This window comes from Apodemus sylvaticus, chromosome 14 (assembly GCF_947179515.1).
Source record: "Apodemus sylvaticus chromosome 14, mApoSyl1.1, whole genome shotgun sequence".
Classification (NCBI taxonomy): domain Eukaryota; kingdom Metazoa; phylum Chordata; class Mammalia; order Rodentia; family Muridae; genus Apodemus; species Apodemus sylvaticus.
This window is the reverse complement of record NC_067485.1, coordinates 56574783-56589733: the sequence shown is the minus strand read 5'-3', so window position 1 is coordinate 56589733 and position 14951 is coordinate 56574783. Positions and strand designations below refer to the sequence as shown.

General features: G+C 41.1%; 1 protein-coding gene across 3 annotated transcripts in view; it reads right to left on the bottom strand.

Annotated features, from left to right (window-relative positions):
• Znf438 (zinc finger protein 438) overlaps positions 1–6008 on the bottom strand; it is a 122024-nt gene extending 116016 nt beyond the window's left edge. Inside the window, exon 1 of one of the 3 annotated variants that reach the window (XM_052157234.1) lies at positions 5937–6008. The gene's annotated coding sequence lies outside the window, so the exon portion shown is untranslated. The other 2 variants (XM_052157232.1, XM_052157233.1) reach the window with 2 other exon arrangements.
• Between the last annotated feature and the right edge of the window lie 8943 nt (positions 6009–14951).

The window sequence follows — 14951 nt, the reverse complement described above, 5'->3', positions numbered from 1 at the left end:
GTGATTTAAGTAGTGTTTTAACACAATAATCGTGGTAAAATGATTCACAGATATTTAAAAAATGATCCAGCCAACCTTGTCATGCAAAAAGCATACAAAAAAGTCATTAAACTTCTAAACTGTTAATAAACAGTGTCTAGTTAAGTTTATGAAAGTAGTCAATTCTAGTTGTATCTCTAACAGCAAACCAACAAGCTTTTACATATGTATGTATAAAGACTGACTTTGGTGGGTCCACGAAACACACTACCTCAAGAAAGAAAATAGACAAAAAAATAATGCAGCCTTCCCCGAGTTTTTAAAGAGCTAGAGCTTTTCTAAAAATAACACATCTCTTTTAAATATTTCTCAAAGCAGTCTGACTCTCAAATATAAAATAATCAGGAGAATGGAAAAAAACAACAACAAAAATCCCCACAGAAACAACATATTTTTATACACATTTTTTAAGTTCCAAAAGAAAAGCAAGATCACAAATATGTTGTATTAGCTCAATAGCTATCATTGATATGCTAACATAAACGTTATTAAAAAGTACATACTCTTCAAGTAAGGAAGACTGTTCGTTGGATGCAAATAGGTAATCACAAAACTGGTTTTCAATCTGTCACAATCAATCAACTTTTAAAGTCTATTCAACATTTCTCAACAATTCAGTTGAGAATTTCAGCCAGTCAGCAACTGCCTTGCTTTGGAAACCTCAAAGCCAGCCAATCTCCAATTTCCAAGTTTAAAGTCCTTCAACTATGTCACCTTTGGAAATCAGCCAATTGTAAATGTCATGCTTCCTTTAGAAGCCTGGAGGATTGTGATATCTCTTGCTTAAATAACATATAATCCCGTCTTTGCTTTAGCTCCATTTGTTGTGATCGCTTCATGCCAAAATACAGCTAATTTTGTGGCTATTTGAATATTAATCTTTTTCTTCTTGTGGGTAAGAAAAATATTTGTTAAAACAATCCAGTTTCATAAAAGGTAAAATTCTTCAAGACCTTTCAAGTTAATTATAACTTGCCTGCAACTCTTCCCCACCCTTAAAAGTTACAATCTCATACAAATACTATTGTATTTTATATAATGCAACCAGTCAGTGGATGTATTATATAAAATATTAAAACATCTGACTGATAAAATGCACACCAAGAATTAATTGCTATCAAATAATCTTCAAACAAAATAACTGCTTAAATAGATAAATAGCTATCTTATTCAGCTGATAAAAATGACGACACAGCTTGATTTTTATAAAATGTAAAAATCAAAAATCTTATACTGTTTTTTTGGGGGGAGGGACAAACTGATAAACTCTTGCTTACAGTTTAAGAAATAAGGAATTCTCACCAGCTCTTATCATATCACAAAAGTGAAATATCCATTAGAGCGGACTAAGTCTGTTTCAAAAGGAAAATACATTAACCTCCATAATATTGTTCTGTCTGTGGATTAGCTCAGCATAGGAAAAAATACTAAAAGGAAATACCATCAGATCTAACATGAAGCTAATTGAGTGTGTATTAAAACATGAACGAAATCTGAGGTTGAAGAGATGGCTACTCTTGTGGAGAGGAGCAGGGTTTATATCCCAGCACCCTCGTGGTGTTCACAAGTATCTGCAACTCCAGTTCCAGAGGTATCCAATGCCCTCCTCTAGCTTCTACGCACACTGTGTACACAAGCATAACATGCAGATAAAACACTCATACACATAAAATAAACATATTTTAAATCTGCATTGCTAAAGCATTCATTGACAATCATGAAGGAAAGAGAAAAATGAGTGAGTGAATGAATGAATGAATGAAGAGCAAGCATTATGGTTTGGAGCTTAAATGTCTTTCAAAGGCTCACATGCAAAAGGGTTGGTGGCCAGCCCACAGGACTGGAACTTTTAGCTTACTCAGACCTCCTCCATTGTAAGTTCCTCCCCACACTGAACTGTGCTACCATGGGCCTAAAGCAATGAGACAAAGGATGTGTATGCATCCATCCTAAGGGGCTGGCTAAGAGAACGCAAATACTATCATGGCACCACACACTTAGGAACAGTGGAAACCTCCCTAAGTATTTCATACACGGCCCCTCCACTGCCCTCTGCTTTGCAGGCAACAACTTTTCAAACAAGTTCCTTACTTTACTAGTGAGCCCTGTCAACCCTGAGGTAACACAACTAGAAAAAGTCACCACTCCAAAGAGATAGTCAAAGATAAAAATTTATTTCATTTGGTAAAAGTTATTATCAATGCCAAATAAAACTAATGCAGATTTTGTAAAATATGCAAGACTTTGAATAGTTCTTTTGTTCAAAGGACTGTGGGGGAGCTTCCCATCCGTCATGCAATTGCGTAGGCCTTCTTTTGCTCTTTTGCCCTTTCACACCCCATCTCTCAAGAGCAGGGCAGGGGAAAGGGCGCAGGAAGCCAGAATGGGCTCATCAGCATGTATTTATGCATGTCTTCTACTCTGATTCTATTCCCACAGGTTCTTCCTCATGCTATGCTCCTCCAGGAAGAGAATCATGTTTATTCATCTCCAAACTCCCCAAACTTAACCAACACCCTTCACAGAAAGTCACTCCTACCAGCTACAAATGCGTCAGTCGAAGGAGACTAGAGATGTGAACAAGACAAAAATCTCACTGGCTCTGAACCCACAACACTGTGGAGAGGAGATACAGAAGAATGGGGTTAGCTGCAAAGATCCAGTCACATAAGGAAGAACCAGCCTGCACAGTCTTACCATGCACAATTCCTTCTCTTGCCTTGTTATCAACTAAGGATTAGAAAAAGAACAAAATCAGTCCATCTCTTTGAAAGTGTGTGTATTTCCATCCCTGACCACAGTCATTTCATATCTACTCAACATGTCCACAATGGGGTAGTTACAGACATCAACCTGCATGGACTCTAAAGTCAAAGCATTTGGGTATGAATCCCACTTCCAACACTCACAACCTCATGACAATGGACAGGGACTGGAGATAAGTAGTCAGAAGCCCGCCCTACTAGGCAGCTCCCCATATATCCATTTTTTTCATCTGCAAAATGTAAACGGTAAATTCTTAGGACATACAACTGTTTTAAGGATTAAATGAATATATGTAAGAATACTTAAAACCTTGTGGAATATAGTTCATATATACATTATGCTAATTATTAGGATTACTATCAATCATTACTATATCTAACAAGCATCTAGAACTTAAGAATTAGACTTTTATTTCTCCTCCCAAACCTCTTATCTCAGAACGTAGCACCACTATTCTCCTAGTTCTTCCATCCCAACCCTGAAGAGCTATCTGTTCTTTCACTTAACATCTCTGGGACATCAGTAAGTCCTGTCAGTAGTCTATGAGTTTTACCTCTTAATGTCATCTCCCCACTGCCTCTACCAGCCTAAGGTACCACACCATCTCCCTTCTCAAGGTACAGCACAGCAACAGCCTCCTCCCACCCCCAGCCCCCCTTTTCAGGATACCTCCACCACTCTCTAACTCTACAGTTACTTCTCCGTGGAGTAAAGCAGAAAGCAGGTGCCAGTCCTGTGACACAAACTGTCTTGTGGCTTTTCATTAACTTCAGAGTGACATGTCTACTTAGCCACACACACTCTCCACCCGTCTCTGCACCCTCCCCCCACCCCAGCATATCAGAGGCGTCACGGTTATAAGACCAACACTTTCTTTCTCCATCCTTACCATGTTCTAAGACAGAATAGACATTTGGAACACAGCCTCTCAAATCAGATTACCTAAATTCAAATGGTTAAAAAAAAATGACAGCAGTACTAATGTAAATTTAGTAAAATATGCAAGACTCTGAGTCTCTTAAGCTTTTAGCTTAAGTATACATCTAACGTGTGCCAGTTTCCTAATCTATAAATACAGAGGTATTTTTCTTAGCTAAAGAGGTGGTTGTAAGACGTTCAAGTGCTTAGAACTGTACCATGCGTATAGTCCGCCTTACAGGCCAGATGGTTACACTGTCTCCTTCCACTACATCCAACTAGAGACTGAAGCCAGGGCAGGGGCTCTACCACTAGCTATATATTCCTCAGTTCAATTTCTACGCAGGCAGGCCTTGGACTCCATTTGCAGCCACTGTGGTTCTTCAACTGTGTTTCTCCTGCCTCTGCCTCCCAGGGAGCTTGAATGCCACCAGTTGGGCTCCTGTCCCACCTCAGAACAAGTCACCACCCTTCCCTTACAGAGTCAAACCAGCCTTCACCGGTCCTCACAGCCCTCCTTCCTTCCTTTCACTGCACTTACACAAATCACTTTGTGAGCTCATTGTTAGTGTCCTAGGAAGTCAGCTATAGTGCAGACTTTATTTGCAGGTCTGACTCAGAACTGGTATCTGGTTGTGGGTGGGGTCTGATGCACACAACAATGCCATACTTAGAAAGCTGTTCTCCCTCAAGGTCTCTCTGATCCTTTTAAAAGTAACAAAAGCTATACTATCATCTCCCAGTTTAGAGACAGACTTTAAAAAAAAAAAGTTCTAAGACTTAGGTGACTTGCCTTTGGAAAGCTACTAACAGGAGAACAAAACTCAGAGAAGCCCTGCTTTGATTCAAAGGGTCCTCTGTAAGGATTTTACACCCTCCACTGAAGTCAAAAAATCTCGGCCTCTTAATCTACTGCATTAGTCCATCCTAAGGTGTGTATATTCCCTTCAAAGTTCCTGAGAAGTACTTGTCCCAGAGTTGGAGAAATGTTACAGTGTTGTAATTAACTCATTGGAAGGCAAGATTTTTAAACCATATAGGCAGACAGACTGACTCTATACATTTGTGTTGAGTGTAATACACTCTGGGCTGCTAAAAACATTTTTCTGTAATAGCCAGACCAGGGAACAAGTATTGCCAAAATCTCTATGATAGTGATACTAGTTATTATTTGATTCCTGATCAACTGATACTATAGCTGAGATACCTTCAGGGTCAAAAGTCATGATCCAATGGGTTGGGGCAGGTGTGTGTTGGGGGGGGGGGAATAATAAATGCTGTCTTAACTGCTGTGTAGGATTACATAGCTTAGGTTAGCTCACAGGGTTTCAAACCACGGCAGCCCTATGGAAAGGAGAAAAAAGAAGGCTTGAGGCAACACGTAATTTGTCACCAGCGACCTGGGCATTTGCAGGATCCCTAGGGAAGATAGACACAGGGCAGCTAGTTGAGGGGGCACACTGACCGTCCCAGACTGACCGAGCATGTCCTACTGGAAGATGAGAATGGACTCTGGGAATCTAATCTCTTTATCAAAGAATTTTAAGGAGGGCCTTGCCAGTTCCCCGTTCCCAGGTCTTAGTCGCCAGCTCTTGGCTGTCACAGGCCAGCAGGAATGGCGCGGGCCAGGCTCAGGAACAGCCTCGCCTCCATAAGCCGGCACTGCAGGGAGGGCGCGCTCCCACTTGGGGCGGCCACCAGCCCGGCGTCACGCTCGGCAGCTCCCGTGTGTCCCGAGGCTTCCCGGTGCCCGCGGCCAACACCACGACCGCGATAGCGAGCAGCCCGCAGGCCCCGCGAGCCCCGCAAGCCAGGCAGCTGCAGGATCCTCGCAAACTTACAGTTTTCCTACTGCGTACGCGTCACGGCGGGGTGACGTCATGGGCCGGCTTCAACGAGGTCAGCCCGCGGGCGCGGCGCTCCGGCCTAGGCCCCGCCTCCAGCGCGCACGGCGGGAGACGCCCCGCCCCGCCCTGCCTGGACCTGCGCGCAAGCGTACACGGCCAACTGCCGCGTGCCTGTGAGCGTCGCAGGCTGGCGCTCTTAGGCGGCCACTCTTCACCATCTTCACACAGCCCCAGAGGCGAGAAGGTCGGGGATCGATCGACAGAAGGGGAGAGACCTCGGGAACAAATCAAGTTCTCGCCCGGGCTTGGGGCGGCCTAAAGAGTTCTTACGTTGTTCTTCCTCAAACACTGCTTTCCTCCCCTCACCTGTTAACTAAAACTGCTACACGTTAGGTAACAGACACTGTTCTCCGCCCAGGTCATAGGGGCACCTTTCCCATGGTCCTTTGCGCTGTCTCACTTCTGCCCAGACCCAGCCACTCCCAGTGGCCCATCCGCCCGCCCGCGCCTGGCCAGACACGCCCACCAAGAACAGACCACGCCCTTCCAGGCTAACCGCTGAAAGCCCCGCCTATGCCAGACCCGCCCTCGTCTGGCTAGGCCACGCCCCATAGACCCGCCCTTCCGGCTCAGGCTCTTTCCTGCAGAAGAGCGGCCCCGCCCTCTCTGTGTGCTCCTTGCTGCCTATTGCTGAAGGGAGTATCTTTTACTCTTCTACTGATTACCCTTTCTGGCCCCAGGAAACCTTTTACAAGTCACCTGTTAAGTTTAACAAGTGGTGACCTGTGAAACTTTCCAGCCAACCACCACATGAGGAAAGCTCAGCTGTCAAAGTCCAGTTCTGGATAAAAGACCTCTGAAAAGAAAGAGAGCAGAGTGGACCATAGAATCTGAAGACTTGAAATCTGCTTACTAGGAGTCCCACGTTACTCCTTTAGACTGAAAATAGTAAACATTCTGATTTTTAACAAAAGCAGTTCAAAGTGTGTTGGAGCTAGTCTTAGAAGAGGATATACTGAATATAATTTGTATATTCAGTATATAACATTACATATATTCAGGATGTAATTTATAGACAAATAGCCAGGTCAGGGATTTTGCGTGGCAATTCCTGTATCTAAGTCTGAAACAATGGCTTGTTTACACTTTACTTTGGGAATGACTGCTGGAAAATGGTTATCTAAGCAACAGAGTTCCAGGACAGTCTGGACCGAAGAGATCTGGCCTCAGAAGAGTGAAGTACAACAATAATATAATCCAGGAAAATATACATAATTCGTTTTAAAAGAACTCAATCTGTGCATTTAAATACCATGCAATGTTTTGATTCTTATCAAATAGCATAAGATAAATTTGCAGTCTGCACATAATTTTAACAAGACTTTTATTTTGTGCAACAATATAGAAAAATGTCATTTTAAAACTTCCACATATCTTTAAATTGTGGTATTTATTTTTCATTAAGAACATATTAATATACCATGTTTATATCACTCACATATTTATAAGTCTTCTATATCATTTCTCAAAACATAAATTTTTCTAAAGTAGTCACAGGCAAATGACATATGTAATTTTTTTTAGAGTGGAAATACTATGTTCCAAATGTGTTAAATGTTTTTAGTATAGGTTTTAGTATAGGCCACGGTAAAATATTATTGAATCATTTGATTGTTCAACGTTATTTCCCTTAATGCCACAAATTTGTTTGTGTATGTAGGATGTGTGTTGGTGTGTGTGTGTGTGTGTGTGTGTGTACATGCACTGGTCTATATGAGTATCAAAGTATACATGTGGAGGTCTGAGAAGCGTCTCTCTTGTGGATTCTAGCCTTCTACCTTGTTTGAAGCAAGGGTTCTGTTAGTCACTGTTGTGCTGTAGATTAGCTGGCCCAGAACCTTCCAGAGATTCTTCTGGTTCCCCTCCCATCTCACTATAGGAACACTCCAATTAGAGATTGGACTTACTAAATCCAATTTTATGGGGATGCTTAAGGTCTGAACTAATACAACAAGCAAGCATTTTACCCATTGAGCCAGTGCCCCAGTCCATACATACATTTTTAAACACCTGCACCTTCATGCAAGAAAGAAGAATATGTGTTGAACAAAAGACAGAGGAGAGAACTTGAATGTCAAAACGAAATGTGGAAGAAATGGCTATGAAGTACACAGTACACACTACGTTAAATATCTCTGATGTGGGATACATCTGCCTGCAAAGGGTGGCACTACAGAATATACTCACAGCCTAGTACAGTCACATTTGGTGGACTCTGTAATGCACTGGAATTCGGTCTAAATGAGTAAAGAGAAGCTAGCACAGAAGTGCTTCATGCAGAGAGAGGAGCTGCAAGCAGAGCTGCCTCTAAGAAAATAGATGTCTGCACTGTCCAGGCTTGACACTCCGAGCACTAAGGCGCTCCACCCGTAGTCTTGGTGTTGTTGGTTTATTCTTGAGATTCTTTCATTTTGATATCTGTTGCCCCAGCAATCTACTTTCCAGAGTACTCTACTTCAATACACATAATACTTGCCTTATTTCTGCTGAGCAAGCTGAGGAAAGCCCCACCTCACCCCTGCGAAGAATGATTGATGTTCCCTGGGTATTACATGCCAAGGACCATCCTTGCAACTGGGTGTATACTGTCACTATTCCCATCTTACCCATTGGGCAAGCAGGATTGCAGGAGACAAAGTCAGATGTGGATTACAGATAATGAATAGCAGAAGAAAGACTTGAAGCTTTACTTCCTAACCCACACACATAATAATCATTGCTCTGTATGATTTCATGTGAAAAATAATAATTTAAGAAACAACCAAAAAATGAGAGTCCAAGATACATTATGTAAAACTTAACTCAAAACAGTGATCGCTACCCACTATGCTGGGCTGAATATCCCAGCCCACAACTCTTGCAGAAAATTCCTACTCTACTGGAGGCCAGGCCAATGCTAGGAACCCCAGAGACCAAGCCAATTACTAGAGCCCTGGAGCTCACACAAGTTACTAAAACCCCAGCAGACACATCCTATATGACCTGAAGACTCGCTGGTCACTAGAACCAAAGGCCACTCAGGCCAGAAGGCCAGATATGAAACAGAAACCAAGGGTAAAAAACATCCATCCAACAAAGATAAACTCAAAATTTGGCACCTGACCCCAAACGCAGATGACTAGAGACCAGGTAAGAACACAACTAAAATACCTAGATCAACAACAGTGCCGCCACCTGAATCCAAATGTCCTAATACAGCAATTCCTGGATATTCTAACATAGCTGAAGCACATGAAAAGAAAGAACCTGAAATTCTATCTTATGAAGAGGATAGAGGCTCTTAAAAAAGAAATCAATAAATCCCTTGAAGAATCCAGGAAAACACGAACAGGTGAAGGATATGAATAAAACTATTCAAGACATGAAAATGGAAATATAAGCATAAATAAAACATAAACTGAAAGAGTCCTGGATATGGAAAATCTAGGTAAAAGAACAGGAACTATAGACACAAGCATCACCAACAGAATACAAGAGATGGAAGAGAATCTCAGGTGTAGAAAACATGATAAAAGAAATTGACCCATTGGTCAAAGAAGATGTTAAATTTAAAAGTTAATGACACAAAACATCAAGGAAATATGAAAACTAAAGAAAGACAAAAATCTAAGAATAATAGGAATAGAAAACAGAGAAGAATTCTAGCTCAAAAACTGACAACATATAATTAACAAAATCATAAATGAAAAATTCCCTAAAGAAAGAAATGCATATAAACTTTCCTCTAAAATCAGGGACAAGACTTTACAACTCTCTCTGTATCTATTTAATATAGTACTTAAAGTTTTAGCTAGAGCAGTAAGACAACAAAAGGAGATTAAGGCAATGAAAGTTTGAAATAAGTCAAAGTATTACTATGTGTAGATGTTAAGATAGTATACATAAGTGACCCCAAAAATTCTACCAGGGATCTCCCATAGCTATAAACACCTTCAACAAAGTGACTAGATACAAGATTAACTAAAAAAAAATCAGTATCCCTCCTATATATAAGCAATAAACAAGTGAGAAAGAAATCAGGGAAACAATACCCTTCACAATAGTAACAAATCATATAAAATATTTGGAGGTGACTCTACCCAAGCAAGTGAAAGACATGTATGTCAAGAACTTCAAATCTTTGAAAAAAGAAATTGGAAAAGATAGCAGAAGATGGGAAGATCTCCCATGTTTGTGGATTGGTAGGATTAACATAGTATAAATGGCCAGCTTACCAAAAACAATATATAGACTCAATGCAATTCCCATCAAAACTCCAAGGCAATACTTTACAGGTCTTTAAAAAAATACTCAACTTCATACGGAAAAATCAACATGCAGATAGTTAAAACAATCCAGTACAATAAAAAAAAATCTTCCAAAGGAAAGTTATGATCATCCCTGATTAAAACAAACAAACAAACAAACAACACATGCCATTGGCATTAAAACAGCCAGGAAGATCAATGGAATCAAATCAAAGGCCCAGATGTATCCACATATCTATGGACACCTGACTCTTGACAAAGGATCCAAAATTATACAATGAAAAAAAGAAAGCATCCTTTATAAATGGTGCTGGTCTAACTAGCTGTCTGCATGCTAAAACAAAGGGTACAAATAGATCCACATTTACCACCTTGTACAAAACTCAAGTTCAAGTGGATCAAAGACCTTAACATAACTGGAATACACTGAACCTGATAAAAGAGAAAGTGTAGGGGGAAAGGTGTGTGTGTGTTGGGGGGGGGGGGGGAGCCCTGGATGCATTGGCAGAGAAGACAACCTCCTGAACAGAACACCAAAAGAACAGTAATTAAGATAAGTAATTAATAAATGGGACCTCACAAAACCAAAAATCTTCTGTAAGGCTGAGGATATATATTGTCAATAGGATGAAATGGTAGCCTACAGAATGGGAAAAGATCTTCACCAACCCCACATCTGACAGAGGGCTACCTTCTAAAATATTTAAAGAACTCAAGAAATTAGGCATCAACAATCTAAATAATTTGAATATAAATTGAATACAGATATAAACAGAGAATTCATTATAAAATGAATTTCAAATGGCCAAGAAGCACGTAAAGAAATCTTCAGCATCCTTAATAATCAGGGAAATGCAAATTAAAATGACCCTGAGATTCCATCTTATACCTATCAGAATGGCAAAGATCAAAAACACAAGTGACAGCTTATGTTATTTAGGATGTGGAGCAAAGGGAACACTGCTCCATTGCTGATAGAATTGCAAATATATACCACCATTTGTAATCAATATGGTAGTTTCTCATAAAATTGGGGGAAAAAAATCTACCTCAAGACCCAGGAGTTATCAATATAGTAACACTTCATGGGCATATAACCAAAGGATGTTCCATCATATCACAAAGACACTTGGTCAACTATGTTCACAGCAGCTTTATTCTTAATAACCAGTACCTGGAAACAACCTAGAAGATGTCCCTCAACCAAAGAATGGATAAAGAAAATCTGGTACATGGAGTATTATTCAGCTGTTTGAAAAAATAACATCATGAAATTTACAGGCAAATAGATGCAACTAGAAAATATGACTCCAAGTGAAGTAACCCAGACCCAGAAAGACAAACATGATGTATGTACTCACTTGTCAGTAGATATTAACTATAATAAAGGATGCCCATGCTGTAAACCACAGACCCAGAGAAGTTGAATAACAAGGAGGACTTAAGGCCTGATGTTTGAATCTCACTGAGAAGGAGAAATAAAATAGACACTGTGGGTAGATGGGGCTGGAGGAGTGGGTGTCCTGGGAAAGTGGAGAGGTGAGAAACAGAAAAAGGAGGGATCATGTCGACGGAAGATGGAAAGGGAGACAACTGGAACTGGGAGGCATCGCCAGGGCAAGCTAGCAATCTAATGTAATGGAAACTCCCAGGGTGACCCTAGCTAAGACTCCTAGCAATGGTGGATATGGAGCCTGAACTGGCCATCTCCTGTACCCAGGTAAGCCTTCCAGTAAACGGACTGGGATACCAACCCAGCCATAACACCTTCAACCTACATTTTTTTTTCCTGCTTACAAAATGCATTATATGACACGGAAATTGTAGGAGTGGCCAACTAATGACTAGTTCCACTTGAGGCCCATGCCGTGAGAGGGAGCCCACCCCGACACTGGCTGGAGGACCAGGACCCAAAGTCTGGACAGTCCAGAGATCTAGGATAGAACCAAATACAACTAGCAAAAAAAAGTAAAAAAGAGAAAGGTGTCAATGAAATGATTCCTAATGATACTCCGCTGTACTCACAGCTTGGCATCTAGCCCAGGGTTATCACAAAGGCTTCATCCAGCACGTGATGGAAACAGGTACAGAGACCCAGGGCAGAGCTTGGGAAATCCTGCTGAAGAGGGAGAGGAAGAACTGTAGGAGCCAGAGGGGTCAAGGACACCACAAGGAAACCCACAGAATCAACTACCCAGGGCTCACAGGGCTCACAGAGGCTGAACCAACAAGCAGGGGGCATGCACGGGACTGATGGAAGCCCTCTGCATGTATGTCACAGTTGTGTAGCTCGGTCTTCTTGTGAGATTCCTAGCGGTAGGAGCAAGGGCTGTCCCTGTTTTGCCTGCTCTTTGGAACATTTTCCTCCTACTGGGTTGCTTCACTCAGCCTTAATAAGAGAGGAGGTACCTAGTCTTACTGAAACTTGATGTGCCAAGTTTAGTTGATATCTATGGGAGGCCTGGGTTTTTCTGAAGAGAATCTGAGGAAGAGTGGATGTGGAGGCAGAGGAGAAGTGGGGGTAGGAGGGACTGGGAGGAAAGCAGGAAGGGGAAACTGCAGTCAAGATGTAAAAAATTAAACAGCAAACAAACAAACAAACAAACAAACAAAACACTGGGTATCGCTACCATCCCAATGTCCCATTCTGCTTTTAGCAGGTGATTCTGGTTTTAAGGTGCTCACTGTGACTCAGTAAGTTAAATTTGCTTATCAATGCATTTCCACCTTAAGAAACAGAAAGCATGAAGTGCCTGACTAACACATGTAAAAAAAATAATCTTGGTCAGGTTTGGTGACACCTGTCTTTAGTCCTTATACCCTAGAGGCAGTGGCAGGCAGATCTCAATGACTTCAAGACCAACCTGGTCTGTGTAGTGAATTATAGGCCAGCCAGAGAGTGAATGTCAGAAAATGAATAAGGACATAAACAAACTCAAAGAAAAAAACCACATGGTCATTTCATTGGATGCTGAAAAAGCATTTGACAAAATTCAGCATCCTTTCATGCTTAAAGTCTTGGAAAGAACAGGAATTCAAGGCCCATACCTAAACATAGTAAAAGCAATATACAGCAAACCGGTAGCCAGCATCAAACTAAATGGAGAGAAACTTGAAGCAATCCCACTAAAATCAGGGATTAGACAGGGCTGCCCCTTTTCTTCTTATCTTTTCAATATTGTACTTGACGTACTAGCTCGGGCAGTTAGACAACATAAGGAGGTCAAAGGGATACAAATTGGAAAGGAAGAAATCAAACTATCGTTATTTGCAGATGACATGATAGTCTACCTAAGTGACCCAAAAAACTCCACTAGAGAACTCCTACAGCTGATAAACAATTTCAGCAAAGTGGCAAGTTATAAAATCAACTCAAGCAAATCAGTGGCCTTCCTATACTCAAAGGCTAAGCAGGCTGAGAAAGAAATTAGGGAAATGACCCCCTTCAAGCCACAAACAGTATAAAGTATCTTGGGGTGACTCTTACCAAACATGTAAAAGATCTGTCTGACAAGAACTTCAAGACTCTGAAGAAGGAAATAGAAGAAGACATCAAAAAATGGGAAAACCTCCCATGCTCATGGATTGGCAGAATCACTATAGTTAAAATGGCCATTTTGCCAAAAGCAATATACAGATTCAATGCAATACCCATCAAAATCCCAACTCAATTCTTCACCGAGTTAGAAAGACCAATTATCAAATTCATCTGGAATAACAAAAAACCCAGGATAGCTAAAACTATTCTCAGCAACAAAAGAAAGTCTGGGGGAATCAGTATCCCTGACCTCAAGAAATACTACAGAGCAATAGTGTTAAAAACTGCATGGTATTGGTACAGTGACAGGCAGGTGGATCAATGGAACAGGATTGAAGATCCAGAAATGAACCCACACACCTATGGCCACTTGATCCTCGACAAAGGGGCTGAAAACATCCAATGGAAAAAAGATAGCCTTTTCAACAAATGGTGCTGGTTCAACTGGAGGTAAGCATGCAGAAGAATGCGAATTGATCCATCCTTGTCTCCTTGTACTAAGCTCAAATCCAAATGGATCAAGGACCTCCACTTAAAGCCAGACACTCTGAAGCTAATAGAAAAGAAACTGGGGAAGACCCTTGAGGACATCGGTACAGGGAGAAAGTTTCTGAACAGAACACCAATAGAGTATGCTCTAAGATCAAGAATTGAGAAATGGGACCTCATAAAATTACAAAGTTTCTGTAAGGCAAAGGACACCATCAAAAGGACAAATCGGCAACCAACAAATTGGGAAAAGATCTTCACCAATCCTACATCAGATAGAGGGCTAATATCCAATATGTATAAAGAATTCAAGAAGTTAGACTCCAGAAACCAAAACAACCAAACAACCCTATTAAAAATGGCGTACAGAGTTAAACAAAGAATTCTCACCTGAAGAACTTCGGATGGCGGAGAAGCATCTTAAAAAATGCTCAACTTCATTAGTCATTAGGGAAATGAAAATCAAAACAACCCTGAGGTGGGGGGCTAGAAAAGGGGAAATCATTTGAAATATAAATAAATTATATCAAATAAAAAAATTTAAAAAAAAAAAACAACCCTGAGATTTCACCTTACACCCGTCAGAATGGCTAAGATTAAAAATTCAGGAGACAGCAGGTGTTGGCGAGGATGTAGAAAAAGAGGAACACTCCTCTACTGCTGGTGGGGTTGCAAATTGGTACAACCGCTCTGGAAATCAGTCTGGCGGTTCCTCAGAAAACTGGGCACCTCACTTCCAGAAGATCCTGCTATACCACTCCTGGGCATATACCCAGAGGATTCCCCACCATGTAATAAGGATACATGCTCTACTATGTTCATAGCAGCCCTATTTATAATTGCCAGAAGCTGGAAAGAACCCAGGTATCCCTCAACAGAAGAGTGGATGCAAAAAATGTGGTATATCTACACAATGGAGTACTATTCAGCCATTAGAAACAATGAATTCATGAAATTCTTAGGCAAATGGATGGAGCTAGAGAACATCATACTAAGTGAGGTAACCCAGACTCAAAAGATGAATCATGGTATGCACTCACTAATAAG